Source organism: Carcharodon carcharias, chromosome 2 (genome assembly GCF_017639515.1).
Source record: "Carcharodon carcharias isolate sCarCar2 chromosome 2, sCarCar2.pri, whole genome shotgun sequence".
NCBI lineage: Eukaryota > Metazoa > Chordata > Chondrichthyes > Lamniformes > Lamnidae > Carcharodon > Carcharodon carcharias.
Genome location: NC_054468.1, coordinates 77,976,233 through 78,001,110, shown reverse-complemented (window position 1 = coordinate 78,001,110; position 24,878 = coordinate 77,976,233). Strand labels below are relative to the sequence as shown.

General features: G+C 45.4%; 1 long non-coding RNA gene across 1 annotated transcript; it reads right to left on the bottom strand.

Annotated features, from left to right (window-relative positions):
• Nucleotides 1-9,643: 9,643 nt before the first annotated feature.
• LOC121291570 lies at nt 9,644-19,125 on the bottom strand. The gene is made up of 2 exons (XR_005946031.1): nt 18,755-19,125; nt 9,644-14,472 (listed from the first exon to the last, which is right to left on the bottom strand). It is a non-coding gene; the product is annotated as an uncharacterized LOC121291570 (long non-coding RNA).
• Between the last annotated feature and the right edge of the window lie 5,753 nt (nt 19,126-24,878).

Here is a 24,878-nt window from a genome sequence, read left to right as displayed (position 1 = left end):
GATGCTGTGGAGGCCCACTGTGATATCCTCTACCCCCACCCTGGGCGCAGGAGGTCCAGCGATCTCATCACCCCAGCTTGGTAGGCGATGGCAGTGGTGATCAGTGCCAATGCTGCACAGAAGAGGCTTCCCATCCAATGCAGATAGAGGGTGAATGATCTCATCTGTGCTGCCAGGATATGGCAAACATCTCATCACTCTAAACTCTCACACTCACAAACCCATCACACATTCACTGGCATCTCACTCACTGCCAGCTCAAGGGACATTACCACCCATTCTCTCACACATACCCCCACATCTCCACCTGACTTCATCTCTTCTGGAGACTGCCCCCTCAACCCTCACCATCTTGATACCATCTTGATGCCACTTGCACAGGTCAACTTGTGCCCCCACACACACCCTGGAATACCCCCCTTCCCCAGTACAGCTCCCGTTGTGCAGCCTCTTCCATTGCCTGAGGCCACTTCTCCCCCTTCCCCAAGCAAGCTCCAGCCCTGCAGCCATTGAAAAGCCACCCCCAGTTTATGACTGGTCTGGTAGGTAGAGACCTACCCATGCGCCCCGCTAATAGTGATGTGGTGCTGCCTGAGAAGCCTGGCACTGATAGCTGCGAGTGCTGCCCAAAGCAAAGTAGGCAAACAAACCTCGAAGTCCCAAGTGAAGTGCACTCACCAGATGCATGTCGCTTATGTACAGTTGTGAAACACGTCAGTGTGCAATCACGCCAACATGCTCGGGCGATCCTGCGTGGGGAGATGACTCCGGCTAGCTGGGCTTCAATGAAGTTCCCGACATCTGACGTCTGCCATTGATGGGCAGAGCAGACAATTACAAACTGGTTTCATGACATTATGAAACTGGTTTTTGGTCTACTCACCATATTGTCTGCTCATGCTGCCAAACAAGCTGAATGCCAACAGGCATGGAAAAGTCCACTCAACGGGTAAAGGAACAAATAATTTTAAAAAGGCAAAACTCATTTAAGATTAATGTTGCATCTTGGTTAACTTTTATCTTTAAATCACCAAGTTTAGTTATTTGCAATAAAGCTGCTAAGTTTGTTTAGACAGGGAGTATCTTCACCTGCAAAAGAGATACAGACAGAGTGGGAGAGAAAGAAAGAAACAAAGTAAAGAAAGTATAAAAAGAAAGAACTTGCACTTATACTGCACGCTTCTTGCCTTTGGGATTCTCCGAGCAGTTCATGGTCGATAATTGTTTTTGAAGCATAGTCACTGTTGTTTTTAAGGCAAACATGGCAGAGCCAAATTACCAGCAAAAACTCCCAAAAGCAACAAATGAGATGAATAACCCATTAAATTCTTTTGATGGTGTGGGGGTGATGAATAAATATGCCAGAACATCAGGATACTTCCATTTTCCTCACTGTAGCATTAGCCTAGATTATGTGCTCGTGTAGTTTAGGCTGGAACCTGTAAACTTTTGATCCAAGAGCTAAGTATAGCAGATGCTGGAAATCTGGAGCAGAGTTTTCCATTCGGCGTGTGGGCGCATGCTCGACACACCGGAACATTAAATGACGCGTGATGATGTTGGGCATGCGTCCTGATGTCATCGTGAAGTCGCGTGATATTTTGTTCGGCGGGTGCGTGTCAGAGTCGGCTGTGCACCCGCTGATAATTGATAGGCCTGTTAAAGGTAATTAATCTGAATTTTACGCTGCCCATGCAACCTTACCTGGTGGGCAGGCGAAAAGGCCAAGCGGCCTTTATGTTTTTTAGGAAACCTCATCCACGAGCGGGGTGAGGTTTCCTAAAGCTTTTACAAATTGAATAAGATCTTTTTTTGAAAAATAAAAATATGTCCCATCTCATGTGACACAGTCATGGACATGTTTCATTAAATTATTATTGTTTTTATTTAATTTTTTAAAGAGCGCTTCAATATCCCTGAGGCAGCTCTGTGCTGCAGAGGAGCACAGGCACTGAGTGGACTTTGGGTTCAAATGAAAGGGTCATTTCAGACATCTGGGATGGAGGCGGCACCCCTGGCATGAGGTGGAAGCTGATCGTTGGCAGCTCCATGCCTCAGGGAGACTGAAGCTTTCTTTTGCATGCATGCGTGAAAGAACGCTGGACACGACTCTCTTCTCTCAGGCTGCTCTGGATGACGGCAGCAGCTCCTCCGCCAGTGGCCGTGGCATCTGATGAGGCTCATATTACTGGGGAGCTGGCTGCTCCCTCCCAGGCGGGGCCAGCACAGGCTCCACTGTCCAGAGGATGACCGCCAAGGTCATCAAGGCCAACAAGACAGCAGAGTCAGCAGGCTGTCTCCCATGCCAGTGCCAGTGAGTGGGGGGCACCAAGACATAGCACTCGCAAGCATAAGTTAAAGGCACCAAGAGCACAAGAGGGACTGGTCATGGGTGATTTTATGTTCATTTATGTTTCCTTTATCTATACTGGTCTGGGAATTAAGACCAGTGATGTTTATGTAAATACTTTGGAATTGTCAAAATGAGATAATGTTGTTTTTGTCGTCATGGCCTGAGTATGCTTCACCTTTATATGTTTTTGGTGCAGGGTACACCAGTATGTAATGTTGGACATAAGTGGCTCTAAATTTTATTGCACAGGCACTGAGTGGACTTTGGGTTCAAAGTGAAAGGGTCATTTCAGACATCCGGGATGGAGGTGGCACCCCTGGCATGAGGTGGAAGCTGATCATTGCTAGCCTAGCTGAAGGAGCGTTGGATCAAGGCGTCCTTGCCTCTCCGGAGGTTACTGAGGTCTGCCTCAATGCCCTCGGCGTTCTCCTCTTCTGACTCACCACTGGACTTATCATCTGTGGCCTGTGCAGCTGTGTCAAGATCCAGTGGGTCCCCCTTTGCCAGTGTCACATTGTGCAGCATGCAACCACTATCAGTGATGTCCAGTCTGGGGGTATTGTAGTGCACCTCCTGAATGGTCCAGGCATTGGAAACCCATCTTGAGAAGACCTATGGCCCTGTCTACCACCGCCCTTGTGGAGGCATGACTGGTATCATAATGCTGCACTGCCTCTGTTCTTGGATGATGGAGAGGCGTAATGAGCCACCTTTTCAACGGATAGCCCTTGTCACCCAGCAGCCATCCATCCAGTCGGGCTGCGGCACTGAAAGCCCCGGCACCTGGGAGTGTCTGAAGATGTAGGTGTCATGGGAGCTGCCTGGGTATCTTGCACAGACTTGTAGAATCAGCATCCTGTGATCACACACTATCTGCACAGTCATGGAGTGGAAACTCTTCCTGTTGACGATGGCACCGGGCTCACCTGCTGGCGCCTTGATGGCCACATGTGTACAGTCTATTGCACCCTGGATGCGGGGGAAGCCAGCAATCGCTGCAAAGTCTCTGGCTCGCTTAGCCTGGCTAGCCTTGTCCATACGGTAAAGAATAAAGGTCAGTATCCACCTGGGACAAAGCTTCTGTCACCAGCTTGATGCAAGTGTGGATTGGAAGACTCCACATAAATACCCCAGTGACCCCTGGAAAGAGCAGGAGGCATAAAAGTTGAGGGTCGCTGTGACCTTCAGAGCCACTGGCATGGGGTGTCCGCCCACACAGTCGGAGCTGATCTCAGGCCCAATCATCTGACAAATGGAGGTCATGCTCTCCCTTGAGAGGCGGGGCCTCCTTCAGCATTGCACCTCAGGCATATTGAGGTAGCTGCATCACCACCTGTGAACCCTAGCAGCAGGGTTTTGGCGGTTTCTGCAGCCCCTTCCACCTTGGACTTCCTGCTGGCCCTGTGACCCTTGTGTCTGCACCTCTCCTCACACAGGTCCCTCCCCTGGAAGCTGCATTGGGACAGCTGGCCTCCTCTCCATTCTGCCCATCTTTTCCTCCTCAGAGGAGGTGCCACCAGCAGAGACCACAATCCCCATTACCAGGGTAACAGAAGACGGTCTGATACCTGGAAGGGTCCACACGGTCAAATTCCTCTGGGAGACTTGCAAATACCAAGGAGTCCTGAAATGAAGCCTGGAAATGCTAAGAATGAAGCCCTGAACAGAGATGGTGTCAAGTGCCGGTAAGTCACCAGCAGCGAACTGTTTACCAAACTCCCCAATACTCACACTGGCAATGCTGCTGTAACTTTTTATTCTGCCCTTGGATGAGGCTTTTGAAAATGTCGGCTGGCCGCCTGCCCATTTTGCCCTTGCAATGTGAACAAAATCACACAGGCAACAAATAATCGCCACCAACTGGACTGTTAATGGCCTTAATTGGCCTGTTAATTAATGATGGGCGTGACTCCGGCCCCTGCGTATGCCCGCAGAGCAAAATGTGCGAGTGCGCGATGATGTCAGGATGTCCAATGTCATCGCATGTTATTTTTCACCCGATCAGACCAGGCACGAGCCTGCCCGTGAGACATAACATTCCGCCCCATGGACCTTTTCCAAACAAATTTAGCACATTTTCATGCAGCGATTCAAAATGATTATTTTGAGATTTAAATTCTGGACAGAGCAATCACCAGCTTTGCATTTTTAGGTTGCAGAATTTGGTCAAGGTTACCACTGGAATTATCCGTCTAATGTTGGAAAACAGCTTGGCTATACGATACACATTTATCAAACTAAAGTCTTCACAGAAAATTGAATAGAGGAAATGAAAGTAGCTACCATTTTTAAGAGCCTCTTGTGGTTGCAATATGTGACTTGAGGATACTTTGTGTAACATGTAAAAGTAAAAATAAACATACGAAAGACCAAACGACTGTACTTCAATTTTTCCTCTGAGTAATTTTGATGAAATGATCTCACTCGAAGCTGCTACCTTCTTTGGTCAGAATGGTGGGACATTGTGGGCAGTGGAATTATGAGCTTCTGCTTCTTGACTGAGGAACCAGAAGCCATGTTCGAGACAATACCCCACCATTGTTCCTTCTCTCCCCTGAGCATCAAAGCTAAAAATTTACTCATGATGGGAACTTGAATTGTCTCCTAGCATTTCAAAACAAAGCTTTCCTCAACTGTGCTGTTCCGAAAGCTTCTGGAATCATAATTTAACAGACTGTCGGTCTCTGAACCAATACAAGAGGAGCTATCATGCTAAACATATTTTTATGCAAGAACCAGAAACCACAATACTGAGTGACTCCAAAAGCTCATGTATTTCAGTGCATCTGTTGGTAGAATAGTGGAGTCTTAAGCCAACACTTCCATGCCTACAGGCGTGCAACTCTCTTCAGCCAACTGAGGAAAAGAGTGTTTGAGGACAAAGACCTGAAACCCAGCACCAAGCTCATGGTGCATGCAGGGCTACCTGTCCTCCTGAATGCATCAAAGACATGGGGCAGAATTTTGCCGTCGGCGAGCAGGGGACGGGGCCCGCACGCCGATGTGTGAAATGACGTGGGATGACGTCAGGCGGAACCCCCAACGTCACTCTGCCCCATTTAAATTTTCAGGAAGGCGGGGGCGCAGCAAAATCAGCAGTGGGCCTGCCGACCTCTTAATGGCTAATTGAGGCCTTGACAGGATCAGTTAAACAATTAAAGGACCTGTCCGACCAACCTTAAGGTTGGCGGACAGGCCAGGAGCCCTGGCAGCAAATAGAGAAAACATGAAACCTCATCCACTGGCGGGATGAGGTTTCACGCAGGGTTTTAAAAATTATAATAAAAGTTGTTCTGTAAATTATGAACAAGTCCCAACTCCTGTGATATTGTCACATGAGGGGACATGTAAGGGATTTTTCTTTTCTCTATTTTTAATAGTTTTAAAAGTCGAGGCGATCTCCCTCAGGCTGCACTTCGCCTCAGGGAGATGTATGCTTTTTCGTGCACATGCGCAAAAGAACGCACTCTCGATTTTAGGGATTCCAGCACCCCCCCCCCCGCCCCGGGCACAGGAAGCGCATTGCCCTCCCCAGCGGACGTCACACTGGGCGGGCCTTAATTGGCCCGCCCATGTAAAATGGCGGTGCGGCCCCAATTGCTGGTGGCGATCGGCTTCACACCCGCCTGCGATTGGGTTAGGCCCGCCCACTCGACAGGCAGAAAATTCCACCCATGGACATTGTACAGCAGAAACATTAAATCCGTGGAGAATTATCACCAGCGATACTTCTACAAAATCCTTCAACGGAAGGACAGGCATTCCAATATCAGTGTCCTCTCTCAGGCCAACATCCCCAGTGTCGAGGCACTGGTCATGGTTAATCAGCTATGTTGGGCAGGCTGCATCATGCATCATCCGCACTCCCAAAACAAACTCCCTACTCCGAGTTTCATCATAGCAAGCGGTTACCAGGAGGGCAGAGGAAACGTTTCAGCAACGTCCTCAAAGCCTCTGAATAAACGCAACAACCCCACCGATTTGTGGGAATCGCTTGCTCGAGACCAACCAAACTGGAGAAGAAGCATCAGCAAATGTGCCAACCATTTCGAACGTCTCCGACAGGCCCAGGTGGAGGCCAAGTGCAAACAGCGGAAGGAGAGTACCAAAATCCAAGCATTCCCTCCATCTACCTCATCGAACACTACCTGCCCCACCTGTGGCAGAGTGTGCGGATCCAGCATTGGACTTTTTAGTCACCTCAGGACCCTCAACCCCGGAGTGGAAGAAAGTCATCCTTGGTTCCGAGGGGTTGCCTGGGAAGATGAAACTGGTGGGACAATAAACAAATTAACAGACTGAAATTTTAAGGCAGCCCTGCTGAAGTGAGGCCCTGTGCCTATTTCCAACTCAATTGCCTACATTTTTTTGACATTTTAATTAAAGCTGGTACCTCGCAAGCTCAGCCAAGTATTTCTGAGGTTTTGAGTTTCTGTAAGCCATCCGAAAAGTCCTTAAAAAGGAAGGCCCTCAAAACAGAAACCAAAACCCCTGAAATGTCCTTCTCACGCAGTTGAAAAAAATACGAGCACTCTTCCTATCTCAGTAAGACAACTGCCAGTTACTGCTGACTCACCCCTGACTTTTTCCAATCAATAGCCCTCACTGAGTTACTTGTTAGCACTGTCTCCAGCCTAAATTGGTTAGCCTGCAAGAAGCACTCTGCATCAGGGTGGCTGACTACTGCCTGTAGCTTGCTTGAATTATGATGGTGAGACTCAAGAATGAATTTAGGACAGTCCTTACCATGGAGGGATATTGTTACTGCTAGTCCTTAAACTAAAATTAAGTGCCATATTTTATCCAATGTTACTAGCTATCTAGAGTTGCAGCATTATCTATAACTTTGGGCCTCAGTGTTTATAAAGTGAAAACTTGTCTGTGAATAATGCAGAAACACTTCAGTATATTTGGCAGTCATTTCACGTGGAAAAAGATGGATATCCTCTTCTGAAGATAATGCTTATTTAAATAAATACCTGAAGCATCTTTAAAACTGAATTTGCTGAAACAAATTATGTTGTATATTTGAAAATATGCAAATTGGCTAAAAGGAACCTCCTCATTGTGATTAGGAAGTGTACAATATATGGTAAATATGAGGTACCATCAGGGTAACATTGTTGTGCTGTATAATGTGTCTAAACATAAAGGCTAATTTTAAGTGTATCAGAGATGCATCTGTTTGGAGCGATCCATCTCTTGGCAGTGTCTAGTAAAGGATCTGGAGTGAGGGTCTCCAGTTGGTCACTCAGCCTGAACCAGTTAGTGTGCAACCTCAGTATTCTTTTAGCTCCAAAGTTAAACTCAAACCTCAAATTTTAACCATGTTCAAAAAAGTCTAGGACTACATCATTACCTTAGAAACCTTGACCTCACTCTTACTAATGCTGAGACATGTATCTGAAAATTTATCTTTGAACCAACTTCTACAATGGACTTTTCGCAGTCCATCTAACAGCACTATTTACAAACTCCACCTCGTCCAAAATTCTTTCGCTCAAGTTCTGTCCCACACTAAGAGATGCTCATTCATCACCCTCACCCTGACAAAATCTCCACTGGTTCTCTCTCTCTCACGCTCTCCCTCTCAATGCATTAAAAACCCTTCTTATTTATGAGTCTTCTCCTGCTTTACTTTCAGCTTTATCTCCCAGCCACATATTTCAGTCTTTCAGCCCTGTCCTTCCGCCCCTCAGCACCACCACCCCCGCCCCCACGCGCACTCCCCCTATCACTTCATTGACTCAGCACTATTCTTTGGAATTCCCTTATCTCTCTACATTACTACCACATCCCCACCTTTAAATGTCTCTTCAAAGCTGACTACTTAGGTCATGCTAAATCCTCTCTCTCTCTTTCAATATTGCCCAGCATTCACTTCTTCTGTGTGAAGAACGATGGAACATTTTTCACATGAAAGGCACTAAATAAATGCAAGTTGAAATTATTTTCTGACTATAATCCAACTCCAATCACATGTCTGAGTTTAATTTGAGGTTTCTTTCAATCAACTCCTGAAGTTACAGGCAGAGATTGGAGAACCCTGACAGGAATTTCAGGTACTCCTGTTTTTCACTGAAGCCAGTTACAGTTCTTTCCATTTTTCTTCCTCCTCCCTTTGTTCTGTTTCTTTTCAAAGGTTATTCATCTGTATTATTCTCCAGTTCTGTTGATGGATCCACTGGAAATGTGAGTTTGTCTCATCTCTCCAAAGACACTAACTGACCTGCTGAGTGTTTCTAGAACTTTCTGTCCTTGAGATTTTAAGCGTCTACAGCTTGATTGCTTGTAGTTTGTAATAGCTTATGATTCAGCATCTGAGACAGATATTCAAATTTACATGTTCTTAGTCATATCCTAGAAGGGTTTCGAAGAATAATAATACCAATAATAAATAATATAGCATATATTGTATGTTATTATATTTCATAGTAAATTATAGAGAGCATGCAACATGGAAAAACCTAGGGTAGGATTTTTAGGTTGGAGTGAGTGCACGATCAATGGGCCAGGGAGAACAGGGGAACGGATCTCCGTCAACGATCGGCCCCTGACGCGATTTCACGCTTGCCGGCCAATTAACAGCCAGCCAACGTGAAGTGCGCACTGAAATGCTCAGCGCTGCCGGGTTGGGGTTGGGAGGAGGGCGGGCGCTGATGTAAGGGCAGACGCGGGGGAGCGCTGAATGAAAGCTCCCTGAAGGCAGAGAGCCACCTCAAGGAGCTGATGAATTTAAAACTAATAAATAAAGATTTTAAAATCTGGAAAAAAACGTCCATGCGTAAGAATCCTGCCCTAGGTTTTTTCACCTGAACATATACATAATGAAAATTCTGTCCATACCTTTTTAATTTTTAAAATTTAATAACGGAAACCCCATCCCGCCCTTAGATGAGGCTTCACCAAAGATGCAAAGTCCGTTTGGCAGATTCACCCATCTACCAACTGTGAGGTTGGATGGACCGTGAAAAATCAGGGACAGTTACAACTTAATGGGCTTAATTGCCCTCTTAATTGTCGGCGGGTACGCTTCCGACTTTTGCGCACACCCACCAACCATAATATTGCACGAGCTCAGGATGACGTCTGGATGTTCGCCCAACGTCATCACACACTATTTTACGCTCGAGCAGGTCAGGCGCATACCTGCGCACTGAGCTAAAAACTCTGCACCTAAAATCATTAGTAGAAACAACAATTCACCTCACCTACATCAATACAACCCATTTTTTATAATACATCAAATACCAATGAACACAGACCATAACATTTTAAACACATATTTGACAAGTAATTTTTCTTTAATATAATATCAGCAAAACAGTTTCTGGAAACTTACAGCCAGTGATGAATTACGCAGTGATAAAGAGAATGACAGAAAGAATGTTACTCAATTTGACCATTTGATCATTAGAAGTTTAATTCTGTCAGTGGGAATATTTGCAAAATTGTGAACTTCCGTTCTCATAGTATTGCTATTACTACAAAAACCAAAGCGATAAAAAATTTGCGTTTTATGTAACGTTCTCAGGACATACTGCAATGAAGGTACTTTTGAAGTTTGCTGTGGTAATGAAGGAACTGATTGGGAACAGCAAGGCATTTTCAGAATCAGAATCACACAGTGCAGAAGAGGCCCTTCAGCCCCCACCGCAGCAGTGCTGGGCTTTTCACGCTGGCTGGCTGCTAATTGTTATAAATATTTAGATAATGCAGTTTCCAGATCTCAGTCATCCCCCCACCCCTCAACCAAGCCCCATTTCATATCTTGGTAAGCCCAAGCTCTCTTTGAGAGCTGCCTGATACTCAATTGCCATGCCTATAGCCGCTCTGTGAGTAAAGGTACATATCAGTTTGCTCTCTCCACTCTCATTCACTAAAATGCAACCAAAGGGTTATTAGAAGTGAGATCTTCTTCACACTCTGTAATTATACCCTAGAACCGTGAGCTTCAGACCATGCAGTCTGACTATACCCAAACTATTCATTGAGTCTGCTGCTATATGACAGCAACACACAATCTCAATGTCAGTATTTCACAGTGACAACTGCACGGTTGCTGTGATCCCAATCAAGTTACTTGTGTTGTGCCAGAGTGTCAGTGCTTACTGATGAACAATAATCCGTGTGAGCCTCATTGCCTGGTGCTGTCCTGTCAGCATCCTCATAATTCAATGCTTTTTTGTGTATTTTCTAGGTTGACATGTATGGGCAGGGGACAAGAAGCAATTTGTTATCTGATGGGTCATTCCTTTTTTTATGTATCTTTGTTATTTTTATCTATATATCACCACATCCAGCTCCTCTCAGCTGGGTCTTATTCTTGCAAACAGGCCATCCCATGTGCTGTTTTTCCTCTCTGCAACCTTGCTGAGCGGAAATAGTTGATACAACTGACTTAATGAACAAACACATTTGCTTGTGGGATCTCAAACCGTGAACCTCCATGCGTTGCACAGCCTTACAATCCACAGGCTTTTAAAACCCAAGCCCACAAGTATCTAATCACTACTAACTGATTTAATTCACCTCTTTGACCTCCTTTCACCTTTGTGCTTTCCTGCAAAGCACATCTTCTCCAAGGCTTTGTTTTTGCTTTTTTTTGTACAGGGCAGATTTCTCTGCGCCTGCCTCACAACTGCCTACACTTGAGGTTCACAGTTACTGCTGGGGTATATTTTCACTCATACGGTCAGGGAAAACTGGCGATGGTGGATCAGCTGGCCATTTTACAAACTGCTTAAATTCATTGTAATGCTAATTGTGTGGATCTAGAACAGGCAGCCATTGTGCTACAGTCTGTTTTCTACCCGGAGATAAAATGGGCAGCCGCACAAAAAAAATGGTCAACCTCATTGTTTTTCATTGTCTGATGCTGGTTGTGGTTTTTTCTTCAGTCCTTATTTTGTCCATATAGGAATGCAAGAACAGGGGTTGGCCATTCAGCCCCTCGAGTTTGTTCCACCATTGCATTATAGCAGGCTGATCTGTATCTTGAAAAAACTCAGCATTTTGTTCTACATTTCCAGCATCCACAGTATTTTGCTTTGATCTGTATCTTAACTTCTTAATCCACTTTGGTTTCAAAAACTGTAATACTCTTTTTTAGAACAACTTTCTCCATCTCAGTTTTGAAATTTTCACCTGGTCAAGCCTCAACAGCGTTTTTGGGGGAAGAAAATTCCAGACCTCCACCATCTTTTGCATGAAGAAGTGTTTCGTGGCATCATCCCAAACAGCAGCAGGTCTTACGATGCATTGGTAGCAACCCCACCTCTGGGCCATGAGACCTGGGTTTAAGTTCCACACAAGGACCTGTTGGCCAGGGAAAGTGCATTCATGATGCAGTTCAGTGGGCTGATAATCAGCTTAAGAATCCTTCCACCATTTCCCAAAGGAGGAAAAAGTGTGTGTGTGTTAAGGTACACTAAAAAAATCCCAAACAGCTTATTAGCTCTAATTTTAAAAGTTATGCCTATTTACTCTATCAAAACCTTCAATAATAAACACCCTCGATGAGATCACCCTTTAATCTTTTACTCAAGTGAATACAAACCTAGACTATGCACCCTGTCCTCATATTTTAACTCTTTTAGCCCTGCTCATTCTGGTGACTCACCTCTCCAAGGCCAATATATCTGTTCTGAGGTGGGGTGTCCAGAAATACAAGACTGCAGATAAGGTCTAACCAGAGCTCTGTGCAGCTGGAATGTAACTTCCAGCCCTCTTGAGGTAAAGACCAACATTTCTTTAACATTTTAAACTATTTTTTGCACCTGCCTACTAGTTATCATGATTTCTGTATTTGGACCCCTACATCTCTCTGCTCATTCACAGCTCCTAAATTCATTCTATTTAGAAAATACCACCTTTCTTCAGTCCAAAATGGATGCCCTTACACTTTCCCATATTGAACTCCATCTGTGTAATGAAATTAATGTACTGAACAGGTTCCTTACATGAAACAAATAACTTTAGTACATAGCTCTTTTCAAAGCTACATGCTTGAACCTGGTCCACAACTAGAAAATTCTGCCCCTAAGATTATCTGCACTTAGGGTTTATTTGTCAGAACGGTCACATGACCCCTAAAGGCAGTAGGAAAGGTTATACCTTCAATCACTACAATTCCTCCCTCTTTGGTTTTTTTTTTTACAAACAATATCTTAACCCACAGCATATACACAGGTCATGTGATTAAAGATTAAGTCTCTGAGGTGGTTTTCTAATTTGGTTAGAACAGTGTAGTTCCACCACTTGAGATTCTCCCACTGGATCAACATGATCAGGAACTGCAGCATCAGGGACATCCTTAGAAAGTGGAAGTTCAGGATCATGTAATTCAACAGAGATGTCAGACAGTTTTGTCTAATCTAGGTTGATCTGCCAAGTCAGGGATTAAAGGTTCGACATCAATCACAGGCAGAATAGCTGGTTGTGGAATGTCTCTCTACTCTTTAGATGGTCACGTGTTTTCGAACAATCTGGTCTTCCACTTCCACTTGGAATGACAACGATTCAGTTTCGGAGACAATTATACCAGGAACGCAACTAGGTCAATTTCCAAAATTCCACACGAAAACTGTATCTCCCACAGTAAACCTTTGAGCTTTGCTATAAATATTGTGATTCAATTTCTGACTACTCTGATTCTTCTCTACCTTCCCCCCTAAGTTTGGAAACACCAGACTTAAGCTTGTATGAAGGCGGGGTTTCATCAGTAATTCAGATGGTGTTGAACCCATAGTCGCATGAGGAATCGTACAATAGTTGATAAGAGACCGTGAAAGTCGAGTTTCTAAAGTACCTTTGGATAACCTCTTCATTCCTGATTTGAAAGTTTGCATTGCTCTTTCAGCTAATCCATTTGATGAGGGACGAAAACATGCTGTTTTATTATGCTTAATTCCATTTAAACCCATGAATCTCTGAAATTCCGTACAAGTGAAGACAGTACCTTTATCCTAAACAATGACTTCCGGTCGACTGTGTACACTAAAACATTAGTGCAGCTTTACAATAGTTGGACATGATGTCGGTGATTGAACTTCATACACACCCATCAGCTTAGAATGTGCATTAACGATCAATAAAAACATGGTACCTAGAAATGGACTGACATAGTCTATATGTAGTCTAACCTAGGGTCGACCAGGTCACTCCCACGGATACAGTGGAGCTAAAATGGGCAACTTCCGTTGTTGCTGACAATGGGGACAGTGTTTGACCATGCTTTCAACGTCACTGTCAATGCCTGGCCACCAGACGTAGCTTCACACAAGCATTTTCATCTTTGTCATGCCTGGATGCACAATGTGAAGCTCTGTCAAGAGTGCTTCTCTTCCTTGTGAAGGAAACAATGACTCTTGACCCTCACAACAAGATCCCACCTTGACAACTTAACTCTGTTTTACGGGCATGGAATGGTTTTATCTCTTCAGTCACTGGTGAATTCAACCATTCTTGCAATACCTGGTCTTGGACTTTTGACAAAATTAGATCCCTGTTTGTCCAATTTCTAATTTGTTTTGCACAGACAGGTGAAGAGTCAAACAAATTCAGTACAAGCACAACTTCTTGTGGCACTGGAGCATGTACGATGCTATCTGGTAACAGAAGATGACTGAGCACATCTGCATTTGCAATATGCACACCAGGACAGTGCATAAAGGTATATACATAGGCAGATAATATCAAAGACCAACATTGAATTCTTGCTGAGGCTATTGGCAGAATGGCTTTATCCTCACTGAATAAATCCATTAGTGGTTTATGGTCCAACACTCTGGTGAAATATCATCCATGCAGATACCGATGGAATTTCTTCATTCCAAATATAACTGATAAACCTTCCTTTTCTAGCTGTGAATAACCCTTCTTGGCAGCAGAGGGGGTTCTGGATACATAGCCGATTGGTCTTTCGGAATCATCTTCCATCCTGAGTGACAACATCGCTCCCACATCATAAGGTGACACATCACAGGTTAATATGAATTCTTTTGATGGGTCATTGTTGGATCCAGTGCCCTGGTTTGCTGGGGCTAAAGGACCCGGGTTGCACGCTTCTTTCAGGGTGATCGAGTTGGTACTAAGACAGGGAAGATCTGTAGACCATTCTGAGAAGAAACACATTCTGTTTATTTATAGAACGAACTCAGCAACCACACTTGTGTGCTTACAACTCAAAACTCTGGGCAGGATTTTCCCGGCGGTGGGCAAGGGGTGGGGCCCACTCGCCAACGCATTAAATAATGTGCGGTGATGTCAGGCACAATTCCCGACGTCACCGCGCCCCATTTAAATTTTCAAGTAGGCAGGGGCTCAGCCAAATCAGCTGTGCAGCCGCCGACCTGTCAATGGCCAATTGAGGTCATTGACAGAGTCATTTAAGTAATTAAAAATAAAAACAAAAAAACTGCGGATGCTGGAAATCCAAAACAAAAACAAAATTACCTGGAAAAACTCAGCAAGTCTGGCAGCATCGGCGAAGAAAAGAGTTGACGTCTCGAGTCCTCATGACCCTTCGACAGAACTTGAGTTCGAGTCCAAGAAAGAGTTGAAATATAAGCTGGTTTAAGGTGTGTGTGTGGGGGGCGGAGAGAGAGAGAGAGAGAGAGAGAGAGAGAGAGAAGTGGAGGGGGGCGGTGTGGTTGTAGGGACAAACAAGCAGTGATAGAAGCAGATCATCAAAAGATGTCAACAACAATAGTACAAAAGAACACATAGGTGTTAAAGTTAAAGTTGGTGATATTATCTAAAAGAATGTGCTAATTAAGAATGGATGGTAGGGCACTCAAGGTATAGCTCTAGTGGGGGTGGGGAGAGCATAAAAGATTTAAAAAAAAAAAAATTTTTTTTTTAAATTTTTAAATTTGCTTCCAATCTCCACCGCTCCATCATTTTCACGTGGTCCATCTCTGACACTTCCCTTCCCTTCCTTGACCTCTCTGTCTCAATCTCTGGTGATAGACTGTCCACCAATATCCATTACAAACCCACCGACTCCCACAGCTATCTCGACTACAGCTCCTCACACCCCGCTTCCTGTAAGGACTCCATCCCATTCTCTCAGTTCCTTCGCCTCCGTCGCATCTGTTCCGATGATGCTACCTTCAAAAACAGTTCCTCTGACATGTCCTCCTTCTTCCTTAACCGAGGTTTTCCACCCACGGTCGTTGACAGGGCCCTCAACTGTGTCCGGCCCATCTCCCGCGCATCCGCCCTCACGCCTTCTCCTCCCTCCCAGAAACATGATAGGGTCCACCTTGTCCTCACTTATCACCCCACCAGCCTCCGCATTCAAAGGATCATCCTCCGCCATTTCCGCCAACTCCAGCATGATGCCACCACCAAACACATCTTCCCTTCACCCTCCCTATCGGCATTCCGTAGGGATCGCTCCCTCCAGGACACGCTGGTCCACTCCTCCATCACCCCCTACTCCTCAACCCCCTCCTATGGCACCACCCCATGCCCACGCAAAAGATGCAACACCTGCCCCTTCACTTCCTCTCTCCTCACCGTCCAAGGACCCAAACACTCCTTTCAAGTGAAGCAGCATTTCACTTGCATTTCCCCCAACTTAGTCTACTGCATTCGTTGCTCCCAATGTGGTCTCCTCTACATTGGAGAGACCAAACGTAAACTGGGCGACCGCTTTGCAGAACACCTGCTGTCTGTCCGCAAGAATGACCCAAACCTCCCTGTCGCTTGCCATTTTAACACTCCACCCTGCTCTCTTGCCCACATGTCTGTCCTTGGCTTGCTGCATTGTTCCAGTGAAGCCCAATGCAAACTGGAGGAACAACACCTCATCTTCCGACTAGGCACTTTACAGCCTTCCGGACTGAATATTGAATTCAATAACTTTAGGTCGTGAGCTCCCTCCCCCATCCCCACCCCCTTTCTGTTTCCCCCTTCCCTTTTTTTTCCAATAAATTATAAAGATTTTCCTTTTCCCACCTATTTCCATTATTTTTAAAAAAAAAATAATTTTTTTTTTAAATCTTTTATGCTCTCCCCACCCCCACTAGAGCTATACCTTGAGTGCCCTACCATCCATTCTTAATTAGCACATTCGTTTAGATAATATCACCAACTTTAACACCTATGTGTTCTTTTGTACTATTGTTGTTGACATTTTTTGATGATCTGCTTCTATCACTGCTTGTTTGTCCCTACAACCACAACCCCCCCCACTTCTCTCTCTCTCCGCCCCCCACACACACACCTTAAACCAGCTTATATTTCAACTCTTTCTTGGACTCGAACTCAAGTTCTGTCGAAGGGTCATGAGGGCTCGAAACGTCAACTCTTTTCTTCTCCGCCGATGCTGCCAGACCTGCTGAGTTTTTCATTTAAGTAATTAATGGGTCTGCCCATCCAACCTTAATGTTGGTGGGCAGGCCGGGAGCTCTGGCGGGCATTAGAAAAAGCATGAAACCTCATCCACGGGTGGGATATTGTTTCATGTAGGTTTTAAAATATTTAATTAAAGTTTTTTAAAAAGTTATGGACATGTCCCAATTCATGTGACAGTGTCACATGAGGGAACATGTCACCTCCAATACCTTGTCACTCCCTATATCAATTTCCACAAGAACCTCAGAGGTCTTCAGAGCCTTCAGAGATCTATGGACACACATGACAAAGTCCCTTTGTTCCTCAGGACTTCCGAGTGTCATGCCGTTCATTGAATATTTCCTTGTCAAATTACTCCTTCCAAAGTGTATCACCTTACACTTTTCAGGGTTAAATTCCATCTGCCACTTATCTGCCCATTTGACCATCCCGTCTATATCTTCCTGTAGCTCAAGACACTCAACCTCAATGTTAACCACCAAGTGTGACAGTTATTTTAAATGAAATATTTTAGTAGAGGCAAGTTAAGTGACAGGGCCTGCTGAATTGGGGTGTATAATCCTACTTAAGGTAGGTCAGTAATGTAACATTTTCCCACCAAAACAAGGGAACTAATCACATGGTTGCCAGATCAACTCCTGTCCATTACTAGAAAATCTTTGACCCCTCAGCTGTCCCCTGGACTCCCGTGTTCTTTCTGTGGCCTGCTCCCATGTTCCTCTTTCTCCTCCTCTACCCAGTAAGGATTTAGCAAAACTCCTCCCAGGCTCAAGAGGACTCAGTTGCTTCAGAAGACTCAAATACAACGAAAAAAGATCTCTGCTTCTAAATATACGATTTTGTAACGATGAGTGCTCACATACAGATACTTCTAACTCCAAGTTAAATATTTAAATAATGATGTTGCATGAGACATTTGCCTGGACTGCTTAGGTCCTTCCAGCAATGGTGCCAGAGCCAATCGAGACTCGATCATGGTGCTTATTAATGCACTGTCATTTTAAGTCTCGTAAAGCCTCACTAGAATCAGGTGATGCAAGAGAAAATTGATACTCACCTTACAGCAAGAGAGTTAGATCTTGATTATGGAGCTAGCTATATTTAGCTCCCATCCATACCCCAATGGAAACATTTAATCAAGACAGCCACTAAAGCTTTAGAAAGTAGTACAAGCTCTCCATCTTAATTTTAGTTCCACTCTGCTTGCCCCAACGTACCTCCAATTATCAAGGTGGGTGGGCAGCTCATGAGGCAAGTTTTGGTGACTCAGTGCTGGCCCACTCGCAGCCTAAATGCATTATAAATATAATTTAATGTACTTTTCTAGGGCAGCTTTGTTACACTAATGCCTTCAAACAGGCTTCTCACCAGGTGTAAAAGATTCTGTGAAGATTAGATAGCTACCTTTTCAACCACTTTCCTCCCACACAGGGAAAAACAGTTCGGACTAGTGCTCTAATTTCCCAGTTTTTACTGTTTTTGCCTTCTGGGCCCCCTCATCATCTCATCTTCCTAGTTCTATATTAACCACTTGACTAAGGAGGTTCAGCCAGTTGAGGTTTCTTAACACCCTACATTAATACTCACACATAGAGCAGAATGTAATGCCCTCCCCTGAGGTGATTTTGGAGGTGGGGCATGGTATTTAATTGGGCATGAGGGTGCTGGGTGAGGAGACCACTGCCTTTCTGCCTCTGCCCTGCTTATGTCTGGGGTAGGAAGGCTCAGTGGACAGCCTTCACTGCCATTAGCTGAGGCCCTAAAGTGGGCAAATTAATGTTATTCAACCAGCAGTGGGCAGGGCAGCCGCCAGATGGGAAGCCTGCACATATCCTGTTGCGTTTGCTTGCAGGCTCCTGGGTGGGTTTGGGGAAATGGGGGGTTGAGGCGCTTTGGGGTGTGTTCCTCTTTTACAAACGTTCAGTATCTGATTGAGGGACCCACTTTGGGAATGGGCAGGGGAGCCTCAAAGAGCCAGCCTCCTTTTCCCTTTCCCACCACCTACACCCCGGCGATACCCATCCATCCCTCACTCACCTGTGGCCTGAGTCCTTTGGTGATCCTAGGCCTCTCCCTGAGAATAGTGCCAGCAGCTACTACTCTTCCCACTGGCGCTGCCTGCAATGGACAGTTGTTGGCTTCTGATTGGCCTGCAGCTCTCGGAGGCGGTATTTCTGCCCCCTGGATCTTTGATTCCATAGAAGGCCTACCGCTAACGACTTAAATGCCTGTTCAGCACTTAATTCTGGTTGGCTATCTCCAAAGGAGGTGACACTGGGTTCCTGATAGCTCTCCAGCCAGTGGGCATGACCATATTGTCTCAGTTAAATACCGCCCTTAATGTTCACATTCCCCATTCTGTAAAAGCTAAGTTGGTATAATAGCCATTGACAACCAATTTATTTTAACCTTTCATGCTTAGCACGAACGGTCTGCATTATAACATTTATTTAATAGGCCATTAAGATTTTGTGGCAGAAAATAAATCTTGTAATAATATGGTCTGTATTACCAATGTTACAACAGCTTGCATTTATGTAGTGCCTTTATTATGAAAAAATATTCCACGACATTTCCTGGAGACACAAGGGGAAAAAAATGAATGGCGAGCCAAAGGAAGAGCTCATAAAAAGTGTCACCGATTGCTTAGTCAAACAGTCTTAATTTTAAGGAAAATCTCAAAAGGAGGAGAGGGGAGCTCTTGAGAGGGGAATCGCGGAGTATGGAGAAAACATGGCCAAGGATTGGCCACCAGTGGTGTGGCAAAGGGAGGACAGATGCATAAGAGACCAAAGATAGGAGAGCACAGTTTGTGGGCAGAGGGTTGTAATGCTGGAGGAGGTTATAGATTAAGAGAGAGATGACAGCATGGACAGACTTAAATAAAAAAGATGAAAATGTAAAAATTGAGGCATGGGCAATAGTGTGGTTGGGGTTGGGGTGGGTGGGGATAGGTTGGGGGATGCACACCAATTTTAGATCAATGAGGAGGAGGGAGATAATGCAGTGGGACTGAAACATGTGTGAGATAGGATATGGACAGCAGATCTTCCCAATGTTCAGCTGGAGAAAATTGTAGCTCATCTGAAGACTGAAATTCAGATGTATAATCTAACAATGCAGAGACAGTGAACATATGAACATACAAATCAGGAGCAGGAGTAGGCCTCTCGAGCCTGCTCCGCCATTCAATAAGGTCATGGCTGATCTGATTGTAACCTCAAATCCACATTCCTGCCTACCCCCAATAACCTTTCGCCCCCTTGTTAATCAAGAATCTATCTAGATCTGCCTTAAAAATATTCAAAGGCCGGGATTTTCTGTGCCTGCTGGCGTCGGGTGTGTTCAGTGGTGGAAGCAGACAAGATGATGTGATCGGCTTCACAAAGGCATGAAACGAGTTTGTGATCGTCCGCTCAGCCCGCCGATGGCAGGCCACGTTCTCTGCCATCGGGAACCTCATTGTAATACATCAGCATATCATTGTAAGGCCAGCCCAGCGGAATCGTATCCCCCTCCCCCCGCTGAGCGAACAGAGGGTGGGTGCAGTACAAATGAATGGTGAGAATGATCAAGGGTACAGTGAGGTGGTAGAGTGGAAGGGTGGGGTTCAATGGTAGTGATGAAAGGGAATGCGAAGGTGGTTGGTGGGGACTCACAGGCAGACACAGACTCTGGGGGTGGGAAGGAGGAGGTCGGGGAGGTTAATGTGGACGGGGGTGGGATTTTGAGAAGGAAGAGGGTGTGCATGTTCACCCAAATGAAAAGGGTTGTGGCTGGTAGGTCACAGAGGGGAGGTGGAAGGAGATATTGGGAGGGGGTCAACTGTGATGGGGGAAAGGAAATGGTGAATGGTGGGGGAGGGTGGGGGGTGGAGGAAGAAGAGGAAGCTTACGAAAAAGCGAATCCAGACCATGATGTCCAAATTGAAAATGAAACGACAGTCGTGGTGGGTGAGATCAGCTGCTGTATGGGAGTGTGATCATTGGGTGGGCGGAGATGCAGGTCAGCTCAGATGGACAACTGAAAGGGAACCCCAGCGGCAGCACTGAAAATTCTCAGGACACTAAGTTGAATGCGATACGTGAAGGATCCGCCTGCCTGTGTGAGAGTGCTTACATGAGGCTCCGAATGACCCTGCTACACACACACACTTTTTCCTCCAGAATCACTCTTGGGCCAGATGTTCCCTCTGAAGTGACAGAGGATGAGGTTGAGGGGGTCACAGGCAAAGGGAGTTCGAGGGGAGAGGACAGCCTCTGAGATTCCTCAGTGGATAACCCAGGGGTGCCCAGCTACCGCTCCCCCTCCCTTTTGGTGCCCGGGGGCCCTGGCCTGACTCATTGAATGGAAGGAGCACCTGGAGGGAAGTTGAGGTGCTCCGTTTCCCTCTTGTGTTGCCAATGCAGGAACTCACCCATGGCTCCCGTAATGGAGTGCAGGTCTGCACACATCTCCCCGTCCTGCTGGACCAGGGTCTCCGTGGTGTCCGCCATCCTCCCCAGGGAGAGCTCCATACATGCACATGTGGGCACCACTGCATCAAAGCGCAGGTGGATGCACTCCTCTGACTTGTGTGCCACTCTGTTGAGGGCTTTCAACAGCTCTGCATGATGTACCCCTGCCTTCTGCTGACTCTCCAGGATAAGTTGGAAGGCCATATCCAGAATTTCATCATCTGACTTGGACCTCACAGATGCCTCCTCCCCAGCAGTCCTCCAAGTGCCACGGAGCTCGCATGAACCCTGTCTCCTCCTGCTGTGGACACATGTCCTTGCAGTAGCCACTAGATTATGAACCCGAGCCTGCTCTAGATCTAGGTCCCACTGAAGTGTGTGTCTCTGCGCTGGTGGAGGGTGTGGGAAAGTGCTGTTACGGGTCTTCGAGGCTGCTTATTTCCAGTTCTTGACTGGAGGAAGTGTTCTCTTGGCTGTAGATGAGGATGTGGATGGAACTGAGGCACTGGCTGGCTGTGGGTGTCAGTTGCTTGGTAGAACTCCCTGTGAACCAAAATTGAAATAATAGTGCATGGCAACAGAGTCAAAAGCAGGAGAGAAAGCACTCACAGTTGCATTGAGAAAGGGATGATGTTGTGCAGGATCTTCATTATCCTGAGGAACTCCTGCAATGATGTTCTGGGATTGAGATGATTGATCTCCAACTACCACAACCATCTTCCTTTGTTCTAGTTATAACTCCAACTACTGGAGAGTTTTCCCCCTGATTCCCATTGACTCCAGTTTTGCTAGGGCTCCTTGATGCCACACTCGGTCAAATGCTGCCGTGATTCAGGGGCAGTCATTCTCACCTCACCTCCGGAGTTCAGTTCTTTTATCCATGTTTGAACCAAAGCTATAATGGGGTCAGGATCTGAGTGGCCTTGGCGGAACCAAAACTGAGCATCAGTGATCAAGTTATTGCTAAGCAAATGCCACTTGATACCACAGTTGATGACCCCTTCCATTACTTTACTGGAGTGTGTGAGTTTAGAGTAATGAGGTGTTTGCCTTACCCTGGCAGCATGGATGAGATCATTCATCTTCTTTCTGCACTGGATTGCCAATATCTTCTGTGCAGTGTTGGCACTGACCACCACTGCCATTGCTTCCCAAGCCGGAACGGTAAGACTGATGGGCTTCCTGCGGCCAGAGCAAGGGTAGAGGACATTACGGAGAGCCCCCAAAAGGCATTCCAGGGATGGGTCACTGAACTCTTCTTGGCTTTCAGGGCCATGTCTTCAATGGAGAAGTCCTGGGCTGCAAGCATTGAGAACTGTGTCTGCGGCTGCAGTTTAGATATGGCACCCGGAGTGAGGAAACGGTGAAGTAATGGCGTGGCGGGCAGTTCAGAGGCTGCCCGCTGGCGAGACAGCCTGTTTTCTGTGGCTAATAATGAAGTGGGAAGCAGATGATATGGGGTAAAAAAACCCACCCTTGCGGCCGGCGGGTAAAACGTTCTTTCACGCCTGCCACCGCACTCAGTGCAGTTCATGGAAAATTCCGGCCTCAATGTGTGCAACTATACTTAAACTTTTGTTACATGACCTATTAAATGCACCTACACTTTTTTTTTTAAGAACGTGTAATTTTTTTTCTTGGCGTTAGTAACAGAGGAAAGGGGAATAAAATGTTTGTCACACTTAATGGAATTAATTAATTTTTGATTAAAATAAGTTATTGGGTTAACCCAATCTGAAAATTTAGTTCATCCCATCACCAATAGCACTCAGGACAGTTTAAGATGGTAGTTATCTTACTAAACGGATGTTAGAGATTACTGTTAAGTAAATTGTGGTAAACTTATTAAGAAGGAATTATATCAGAGCGCTTCTTTATCTTCTTTCACCTTTCATTTTCCGGAGCAGAGGCAGTCGGGAGCTGGGAACAGCATAAATAGAGCCCGGCAGTCGGAACGCGGCATGTCCTACCTGGGACAAGAGCAAAGGCAGTTGGGGGCTGGCAGCAATACAAACAGTGCTTGGGGATCGGAGTGTAGCCTTTCCTACCTGGGACCGGAGCAGAGGCAGTCGGGAGCCAGGAGCATTTCAGTTTGTGAAGAAACCGAGCGCAAAAAACAATCGTGACATCACAGGAAACCAGTAAGTTGATTGGCTGGTAAGTACTTTATACAAGGGACAGTGTGTTAAAAGCCAACTTAGGACACAAGAGTTAACGTAGATGTAAAAAATAACAAGAAGTAAAACTTTAACATAAATATATAAAATAAAATAATAAAAATAAAACAGTGAAAATAAAATAATTAAAATAAATACCCAAAACACATACCTATGTAATTAAGAAACATATAACTTTTAGTTGTATTTGGGGATGGTACTAGCATTTAATAAACACAGTAAATTGTAGTATACATAGGAATTATTCTAAATTAATTAAGAAAATAATTAAAATAAATTAGTAAATTAAAATAAAATAGTAAACTGTAGTAAACACTTTATATAAAGCATAAGGGATGTCAATGCAGCTTGGCCATATGGAATGTGCATCTTGCAGGATATGGGAATTCATGCAGGCACAAAGTGCCCTCAATGGCTACATCTTCAGAATGTGTACCAGATTCAGAAGCTTGAGATTCAAGTTGTAGAACTTGATCAGTGGCTAGAGTCACTGTGGTGAATCCACAAGGCTGAGAATTACATGGATAGCATGTTTAGAGAGGTGGTCACATCACAGATAAAAAATAAACAGGCAGAGAGGGAATGGGTGACCAGACTATCTATGAAAAACAGGCAGGTAGTGCAGGAATCCCCTGAAGCAATCTCACTCCCTAATTGCTTATCCATTTTGCATACTGGTGAACGAGATGGTTCCTCAGAGGACTGTAGCAAGACCCAAGCCCATGGCACCACAGATGGCTCAGCTGCACAGGAGGGGAGGAAGAAGAATGCAAGTGCTATAGTAGCAGGGGAGCTGACAGGCATTTCTGTGGCTGCAGATGTGGCTCTAGGATGGTATGTTGCCTCCCTGGTGCCAGGATCAATGATGTCATCGAGCAGCTGCAGGACATTCTTTTGGGGGAGGGTGAACAGCCAGAAGCTGTGGTCCATATTCAGACCAATAACATAGGCAGGAAAAGGGATGAGGTCCTGAAAGCAGATTTTAGGGAGTTAGGAAGGGATTTAAAAAGAAGGAGCTCAAGAGCAGTAATCTCAAGATTACTCCCAGTGCCACGCGCTAGTGAGCATGAGAATAGGAAGATTGAGCAGTTCAAGACGTGGCTGGAGAAATGGAGTAGGAGGGAGGGCTTTAGATTTCTGAGGCATTGGGATCAGTTCTGGGACTGGTAGGAGCTGTACAAGAAGGATGGGTTACACCTTAACAGGACTGGGACAAAAGTCCTTGCAGGGAGGTTTGCTAGTGCTGTTGGGGAGGGTTTAAACTAGATTGGCAGGGGGATGGGAACCTAAGGGGAAATTCAGAGTGCAGAGCAGAAAAACTGGCAGTGGGAAATATTGAAGTGCCAACTGATAATAAGGATATATCAGAGAGTAGTATCAAGGTAAAGAGAATACTTGGAGAGTTTGATAGAATTAGAATAGGCAATAGTAAGTCACTAGATGGGGTCAGAATAAGGGGGAAAGTCTAAAAGCCTAAATCAGGGCTAATGTGCATGTATGTGAATGCACGGAGTGTGATTAATAAGA